General features: G+C 40.2%; 1 protein-coding gene across 3 annotated transcripts in view; it reads right to left on the minus strand.

Annotated features, from left to right (window-relative positions):
- Nucleotides 1–4,300, minus strand: part of LOC120909260 (glycine N-acyltransferase-like) — a 42,942-nt gene extending 38,642 nt beyond the window's left edge. For 2 of the 3 annotated variants that reach the window (XM_040320993.1, XM_040320994.1), the window contains exon 1: nt 4,165–4,300. The gene's annotated coding sequence lies outside the window, so the exon portion shown is untranslated. The remainder of the gene's footprint in view (nt 1–4,164) is intronic. The other variant, XM_040320995.1, reaches the window with a different exon arrangement.
- Between the last annotated feature and the right edge of the window lie 3,932 nt (nt 4,301–8,232).

Below are 8,232 nucleotides of genomic sequence, written 5' to 3' on the forward strand. Positions count from 1 at the left end.
CACAACAAGTTGAAATGCATGGAAAATGTATAGAAATAAGGAAGATTTGCATTTTATTGTATTTCCATAGATTTTAATGAGCTAGAAAACAAAGATAATTGCATGTAAGTTTGGACATGCCTGATTTTATACAATGCAGCACACAGATGTGAACTCCCTAGTTGGACTCAATGGGGGAGATTGACTAAAACTGGTGCACAGAGAATCTGCTGAAGCTGCCCTAGAATTGAACCGTGCCTAGGTCCATGTGACAGCAGGATGGAATTCCAACACTCACTTTGCTCTTATCTATCATAAATTGGCCCTTAAGTCACATAGGGGCCTCTTTGCACAAAATGTTTTGCCTGACCGCAGGCTAAATAGTGACATTTAACCATTTCTCGACCGGCTCTAGTACATATACAACGGCAGGATGTCTCTCCTGTGCGAATCGCTGTATATGTACGGCGGCTCCTTTAAGAGCCTTAGCAGGCACGCGCGCGTGTGTGTGTGTAAGGAGAAACAGATCGTCTAAGTAGGAACAATGGGCCTAATCCACAAAAACCCGGCGCAACGTATTTTTTGCCATTTAAGTTACACCGCCGCAAAATCTCTACCTAAGTGCCCGATCCACAAAGCACTTACCTAGAAATTTTTTGATCGGTGTAACTTAAATCCGTCCGGCGCAAGGCGTTTCTAATTTAATGGGGCGAGTCCCATTTAAATTAGGCGCGCTCCCGCGCCGGACGTACTGCGCATGCTCCCGACGTCATTTTCCTGACGTTGCGCCGGGTTTTGAGAATCGCGACAGGCGTAAAAAAAAAAAAACGAGTTGCGGCGGAAAAAAAAAAAAATAATAAAAAAAAAAAAAGACAGCGACGCGGGATAGAAGGGTCTACTTTTACAAGGTGTAAATAGTTTAGGCCTTGTAAAAGTAGCCCTAATATTGCGACGGCAAACTAATACTTACGGAGAAAAAACGAAGCGTAAAAGCTTCGTGGATCTCCGTAAGTGCTAATTTGCATACCCGAAGCGGCATTCCGACGAGAAATGCCCACAGCGGCGGCTGCGGTACTGCATCCTAAGATCCGACAGTGTAAGTCCCTTACACATGTCGGATCTTCTGCCTATCTATGTGAAACTGATTCTGTGGATCAGTTCCATAGATAGAAACAGGGATACGACGGCGTATCAGTAGATACGCCGGCGTATCCCTTTTAAGGATCAGGCCCAATGATCTGGCTCCTCCTTTAGTCCGTCACATCCCCTCACATTTAGAAACCCACCTAAGAACACATTTAACCCCTTGATCAGTCCCTAGTGTTAACCCCTTCACTGCCATTGACATTTACACAGTAATCAGTGCAGCACTGATCGCTGTGTAAATTTTAACGGTCCCAAAAATGTGTCAAAAGTTGTCCGATCTGTCCGCCGCAATGTCGCAGACCCGCTAAAAAATCACAGATTACCTATTTTGTAGACGCTATAACTTTTGCGCAAACCAATCAAAATAAGCTTTTTGTTTTTTTTTGTTTTTTTTACCAAAAATATGTAGAAGAATACATATTGGCCTCAACTGATGAAGAATTTTTTTTTTTTTTAAACATTTTGGGGGTATTTATTATAGTAAAAATTATTGTTTTGTTTTTTTCAAAATTGTTGCTCTATTTTTGTTTATAGGGCAAAAAATAAAAAATGCAGAGGTGATAAAATACCACCAAACGAAAGTTCTATTTGTGAGAAAAAAAGGACGTCAATTTTGTTTGGGTACAGCGGCGCACGACCGTGCAATTGTCAGTTAAGTTGTCAGTGCCGTATCGCATGCTCTGGTCATTAAGGGGGTAAAACCTTCTGGGGCTGAAGTTGTAATTTTGTGTAAAGGCAGCCCCCTCAAAAGGATTCTGATTTTTTTTCAGTTGTATTGAACAGTCGCAACCTGTTGTTCACAAATATTCGAATATTGTTCACATATATTCAAATATTTTTTTTTATGTATCTTTTTTAATAGGGAAGTCTTGCTTAGAACCTTTCCAACAGTTTCCAAGACAGGAAGTGTCAGCAAATGGCCTAAATGGGAACACAAACCGCAATAAAACCCTGACAGAGATCTTAAGCTGGGTATACACTATTATACACAAATGCCCTAAATGGGAACACAAACCACAATAAAACCCTGATAGAGATCTTAAGCTGGGTATACACTATTATACACAAATGCCCTAAATGGGAACACAAACCGCAATAAAACCCTGATAGAGATCTTAAGCTGGGTATACACTATTATACACAAATGCCCTAAATGGGAACACAAACCGCAATAAAACCCTGACAGAGATCTTAAGCTGGGTATACACTATTATACACAATTTAGAACAAAATGCATACGAAAACTCTCAAAACATTTAATTGCCATTTGAACGAATGTGTTTGCTTGTAACCTTTAGGCTTCACTTCCATGGACGTTTTTACTGCCACTTTGTTTAGCCTTTTTTACAGCTTAAAAACGCCTTGTTTTTTTTTTTTTTTTTGAGCTGGAGCTCAAAAACGCTGCGGTAGAGTTTTTTTGCGCGTTTTTGAGCGTTTTTTAACGTTTGGCGTTTTTACAGCTCTAAGGCTGGAGCTTCAGAACGTACCGGTCCTGGTTTTTTTTACAACTTAAAAACGGCTCAGCCATCTACAGCTCAAAAACGTCATGGTGGGCAAGAGGCCATAGACGAACATGGAGAGCCGTTTTTAAGCTGCAAAAAAAGCTCAGAAAAGTGGCTGTAAAAACATCCAAAAACGTCCATGGAAATGAAGCCTTATAATGGCTACTCTGAGACACTGTTATCTGCTGTTTATTAGATTGGTGACTGGTGTGTTTCCTACTATGAAGAAAAAAACGCTTTTTAAAAAGGCATGTTGCCATCTGCTGTTTCCTATTATGCACAGCTGTATATAACTTATTATTATTATCTTTGTGACCTACTACTGTCACGTCATTGGTTCACACTTCTTCACCACTCCTTTTTCTGTTTTTGCTCAGTGTTTTGGATGCTTATTTCCATCGCTTAAAGCTAATTTACCTCATGTAAGTCTATCTATTACCTACCATCTCTTCATTTTCCAATACAATGTGATCCAATGTGATATTTTTATGGTTCACCTACTATTTATCCTATTTTTTACACTCTATATTTTATATGGTCGGTCCCCCTGTTCCCCCTGTGTTTACCCAGCACCTTGTGATGTGTTGGACCTGACTGGTCATCGAATGGGGTGATACTGGTGGTGTCCATTATAGGAGAAAAACAGGTAGGTGGTTGTGCTCTGACATTTGGGGATGCGCGGACATATATAAACAATAAAAATTTCTTTTTAAAAAAAATGTCAAAATTTCGTTAAAAAAATGGGTTATTAATCGGTTTATTTGATCCGATTATGATTGATTGTTTTTTCTGTATTGCTCTGTCTTCAGAATACATGTACTACTAGCCGGACAGTTCTATTCCCTTTTAAGAAGCCCGATCTATGGGCGAAACATGTCGGGGAATGCCAGCTGATACTACTGTCCTGTAATACTGTATCATTCTAATACTTGTACTCTGCTTTTTTGTTTTATGTTATATTTTTTATTTTGTTCTACAAAATAAAAATATTTTTATACAAATTACTTGATTTATCGATATCTGCTTTGCACCCTAAAAAATTCCATCTATCTCCCTATTTTGTTTGCTTTTAACAATCAAATTTGAAATGAATTGTCTTTACCTAATGGAAACCACATGTACGGTTAGAAATTTGTACATTTGAAAAATGTTTCAATCATGTTCCTTTTTGCCTGCCTGTTCACAGCCTTTTATTTTATAGTAAAGTTCTACTTGAACAGTAGCTTAAATCTTCCTAACAAAGACACAGACAGCAAGAAAATCATATCTGAAATATTACTGCAGCCAAAAGAGTATTGTTAATTGTAAGCTCCTAAAAGTAGATAGTGATATTCCTCTTTAATACTGGCCTAAACGTATGCTCCTCAGCAGCTGTTTATGTTATCCATGTAACCAAGTTATAGTACTGAGCCACTAATGACTCGTCTGTGCATAAGAAAGGTCACCTGGCAAACATACTGCTTAATATACAGTACACAGGATTTGAGAAAATGCTATCTAGCAGACAAAAATACTTTCCCCCCTCTTTTAGACTTACCTAGATTATGGTAGTTGTCAGCAGAGTCCCAGATCCCCTTTTGGTTTCTTGTTTTTTCACTGTTCTCTGACCTTCCCTCAACTTAGTGTCATGTACTTGTTCCTGGGCCAGACGGGGACATCTGCCAAAACTTAGTTGTGTTGTAAGATTTTTGGCTCAGAAAGAAGAAAGGAGGAGGTCTTTTAGGGATCGCGGGTTAACCAAGGACCAAGGTTCTGAATTTGTTTTATTAGTGATCCAGTTGCTGCTGGTGTGAGCTTTCAATCTTAATAAAGGAAAATCCACACCAATATAAAATACAGGACTTAATTCACTAAGAATTAAATAGCGCATTAGTACTGACTTTAAAATAACTCATGTAGTATTTATCTCAGAAGCAGGCAAGTCACCAAAAAATACTGCATGCTTTAAATTTTTATTTTGTGGTATGTAATGTGTTTTTTATATATATATATATATATTGTATTTTGTTTACTACAGACCAGATCTCCGGCTGCAGTGGGAAATTAAACATTTAGCAGTGGATTTCCTACCACTGCTAAATGTTACACTTCAGCTCAGGGATGCTGGTTGTTAAACAGTGTACAATTTTGACAGCAAATTTCAATTTAGTTTTAGTCCTAGTCTTAGGACTAAAATGGCATTTTAGTCACATTTTAGTCTTTTAGTCGTATTTAGTCAACTAAATTTCCAGTACATTTTTGTTGACCAAAATGTTCTACGTTTTAGTCAACTAAAACTCATTTTAGTTGTTTAAAATCTAATAGTGTAATTAAATTGTAATGCATTACTTAACACTCTACAGTTTCCAAACTCATTATATACTGCTGGAGTGAAAAATCTCATATGTTATTACTTATGGTATTGAGGTATGAACATGCACTACCGACCAGTGTTAATTTTGAACTCAAATTTTAATTTAGTTTTAGTCTTAGTCTTTTGATTAAAATGCCATTTTACTTTTATTCATCTCAATTGTTTTAGTTTTAGTTGTATTGTAGTCAACTAAAAAAGTATTCATTTAGTCGACTAAAATGTTTTCTTTGTTTTAGTCGACCAAATTAATACCGTTGTTAAAGCAGATCTTCGCTGCATCTGAGCACCACAAACCAAAAACACTATTTAAAGCGGCCATAAATGTTCCAGCCAAAACATTTTTAAATTAAAAGCCAGCAGCTACACCTACTGCAGCTGCTGGCTTTTAATAATAGGACACTTACCTGTCCTGGAGTCCATCGATGTTGGCACTGCAGCTGATGTTTTCATCAGCTGTTGGATGCTGCTGCCATTGTGGGTAAGGGAACCCGGCAGTGTAGCCTTTCGGCTTCATGCTGGGAACCCTACTGCGGATGCGCGAGGCCCGGCTCCTCTCTCCTATTGGCCCGGAAGGAGGGAGCCCCGCAGTGACGTCACGGGCCCAGACGTCCAGAAGTGGGAAAGGATACCTGTCAAAGATAGGTATCCTGTCCCCCCTCCCCCCGAAAGGTGGCAATTGTGGCACTGGAGGGGGGAGGAATCAGATGAGTGGAAGTTCCACTTTGGGGTGGAACTCCGCTTTAATTCATTTGTAACCCTTTCATGACTAATGCCGCGTAAAAACACGATTGGTTCATGTGTGGGCCCCATCGTTTTTTTTCCCATCGGATAAAAAAACGTAGAACCTGTTTTAAAATTATATGATGGTTAAAAAAACGATAGAAAAAACGATAGAAAAAAACGATCGTCTGTGGGGAAATCCATCGGTTAAACATCAACGCATGCTCAGAATCAAGTCAGTGCATGCTCGGAAGCATTGAACTTAATTTTCCTCAGCACGTCGTTGTGTTTTACGCCACCACGTTCTGACACAATCGTTTTTTTAACTGATGGTGTTGTAGGCAAGACTGAAAGTCAGCTTCATCGGATATCAGAAATCCATCAGACCGTTTTCATCGGATGAACCGATTGTGTGTACAGGGCATAAGTCTATTTCTGACATTTGTTGCTTGCAAGATAAAATCTGTATTTTTTGCTAGAAAATTACTTAGAATCCCAAACATTTTATATATTTTTAGCAGAGAATCTAGAGAATAAAATGGCGACCATTGCAATAGTTTAGGTCACACTGTATTTGCGCAGCGGTCCTTCAAATGAATTTTTTTAGGGAAAAATAAGCAGTAAAGTAACAATACAGCGCAGCGCAAACCAATAATATTAAAAGTGAAAATTAATAGTAAAACAGTAAAGTCCAAAAAGCAATTAAAATCCAACGATCCAATTCTTTGGAATCTTCACCAAGTGACAGTAAACACACCCGAACTTAGTATGTGATCCCTCCACTCAGCAATAGACCACTGTTTCACCAGATGGTCAAATAAGCAGAGTATAATCAGCACAGGAGCCCAGGTAGTCCCTGCATTACTTTGGTCCCACTTTGGTGTTGTTCCATACGACATCATGACAGGCAGGCAGGCATAGCTCAGCTTACCTGTTCCTCGGTCGGGCGCACTGAGCTCCAGCAGTCCCGACGTCACTTCCTGTTTTTCCAGTGACGTCGGAACAAGCACAGAGACGAGCGGGTGCACACTGAAAGTGTGTGCACCCGCTCGACGATAACAATACTGTCCATCGCGCCGGAAGCAAGTGGCACGATGGAGAACGCCACAAAAGCATATTTTGGCTTCCAATGTAATCCCGTGATTGCACAGACGTGGCGCTACTCTTTCTGCACTGTGCCCGGCGCGCGGACACAGTGCACATATAAGGCCCTTTTTTGGATTTTTTTTTTTTTTAAAGGGACAGGTTTAAAAAAAACATTTTTTTTACTGACAGGGGGATGGGGGGCGGCGCCCGGGCGCCCCTTATGGACGGGCCGCCACTGAAGCTGACTTTCATCAGTCTTGCCTACACACCATCAGTTAAAAAAACGATTGTGTCAGAACGCGGTGACGTAAAACAACGTCGTGCTGAGGAAAATAAAGTTCAATGCTTCCGAGCATGCACTGACTTGATTCTGAGCATGCGTTGATGTTTAACCGATGGATTTCCCCACAGACGATCGTTTTTTTCTATCGTTTTTTTAACCATCATATAATTTTAAAACAGGTTCTAAGTTTTTTTATCCGATGGGAAAAAAAACGATGGGGCCCACACACGATCTTTTCTTCAGCATTAGTCATGAAAGGGTTACAAATGAATTAAAGCGGAGTTCCACCCAAAGTGGAACTTCCACTCATCTGATTCCTCCCCCCTCCAGTGCCACAATTGCCACCTTTCGGGGGGAGGGGGGACAGGATACCTATCTTTGACAGGTATCCTTTCCCACTTCTGGACGTCTGGGCCCGTGACATTTGTGAGAGCTCTTGGGATGGCACCGAGCGATTCTTTCCAATATGATTTTCTTTATTGTGCTAAAGATATTATTTTTATTTTCGGCCACAAGATGGCGAATGTTTTCTTTCAAGTTCCCAATGCCGTTTGTCGACCTTTCCTATGAACAATAAAGTTGTTCTCTGATAGCACGTGACGCGGGATGTGCCACACCACGTGATCACGTTATGTTTGAGGAAGGTTGCCATGACTACGGCTGTATATTTAAAACCGAGTGCGTTATACGACAGAGTCTGCCCTGCTGAGGAAGTTGTGAAACGCAACGCGTCCGGGGGACAGGAGTCTGCACCACACGTCGCTCGCTGCCGTCCTGAGAACTCCCTGAGGTCCATATTTTGTTACATGCCTATTGTTATCGGCTAAAGTGTGAGTAGCCTGTGTATATGCTTTTATCTGAATTAAATACGTGAACCCAGCGGAAGCTCTTAGATTTTGTTTTTTTCCCTACATGCTCCGGTCCTTGATCTTGGCTGTTTACATGAGGAACTGAATTACCATTTTTGCTCCCTGGGCTCCTGTGCTGATTATACTCTGCTTATTTGACCATCTGGTGAAACAGTGGTCTATTGCTGAGGTGAGAGTACCCATCTTTACTGGTGGAGGGATCACATACTAAGTTTGGGTGTGTTTACTGTCACTTGGTGAAGATTCCAAAGAATTGGATCGTTGGATTTTAATTGCTTTTTGGACTTTACTGTT

This window comes from Rana temporaria, chromosome 8 (genome assembly GCF_905171775.1).
Source record: "Rana temporaria chromosome 8, aRanTem1.1, whole genome shotgun sequence".
Classification (NCBI taxonomy): domain Eukaryota; kingdom Metazoa; phylum Chordata; class Amphibia; order Anura; family Ranidae; genus Rana; species Rana temporaria.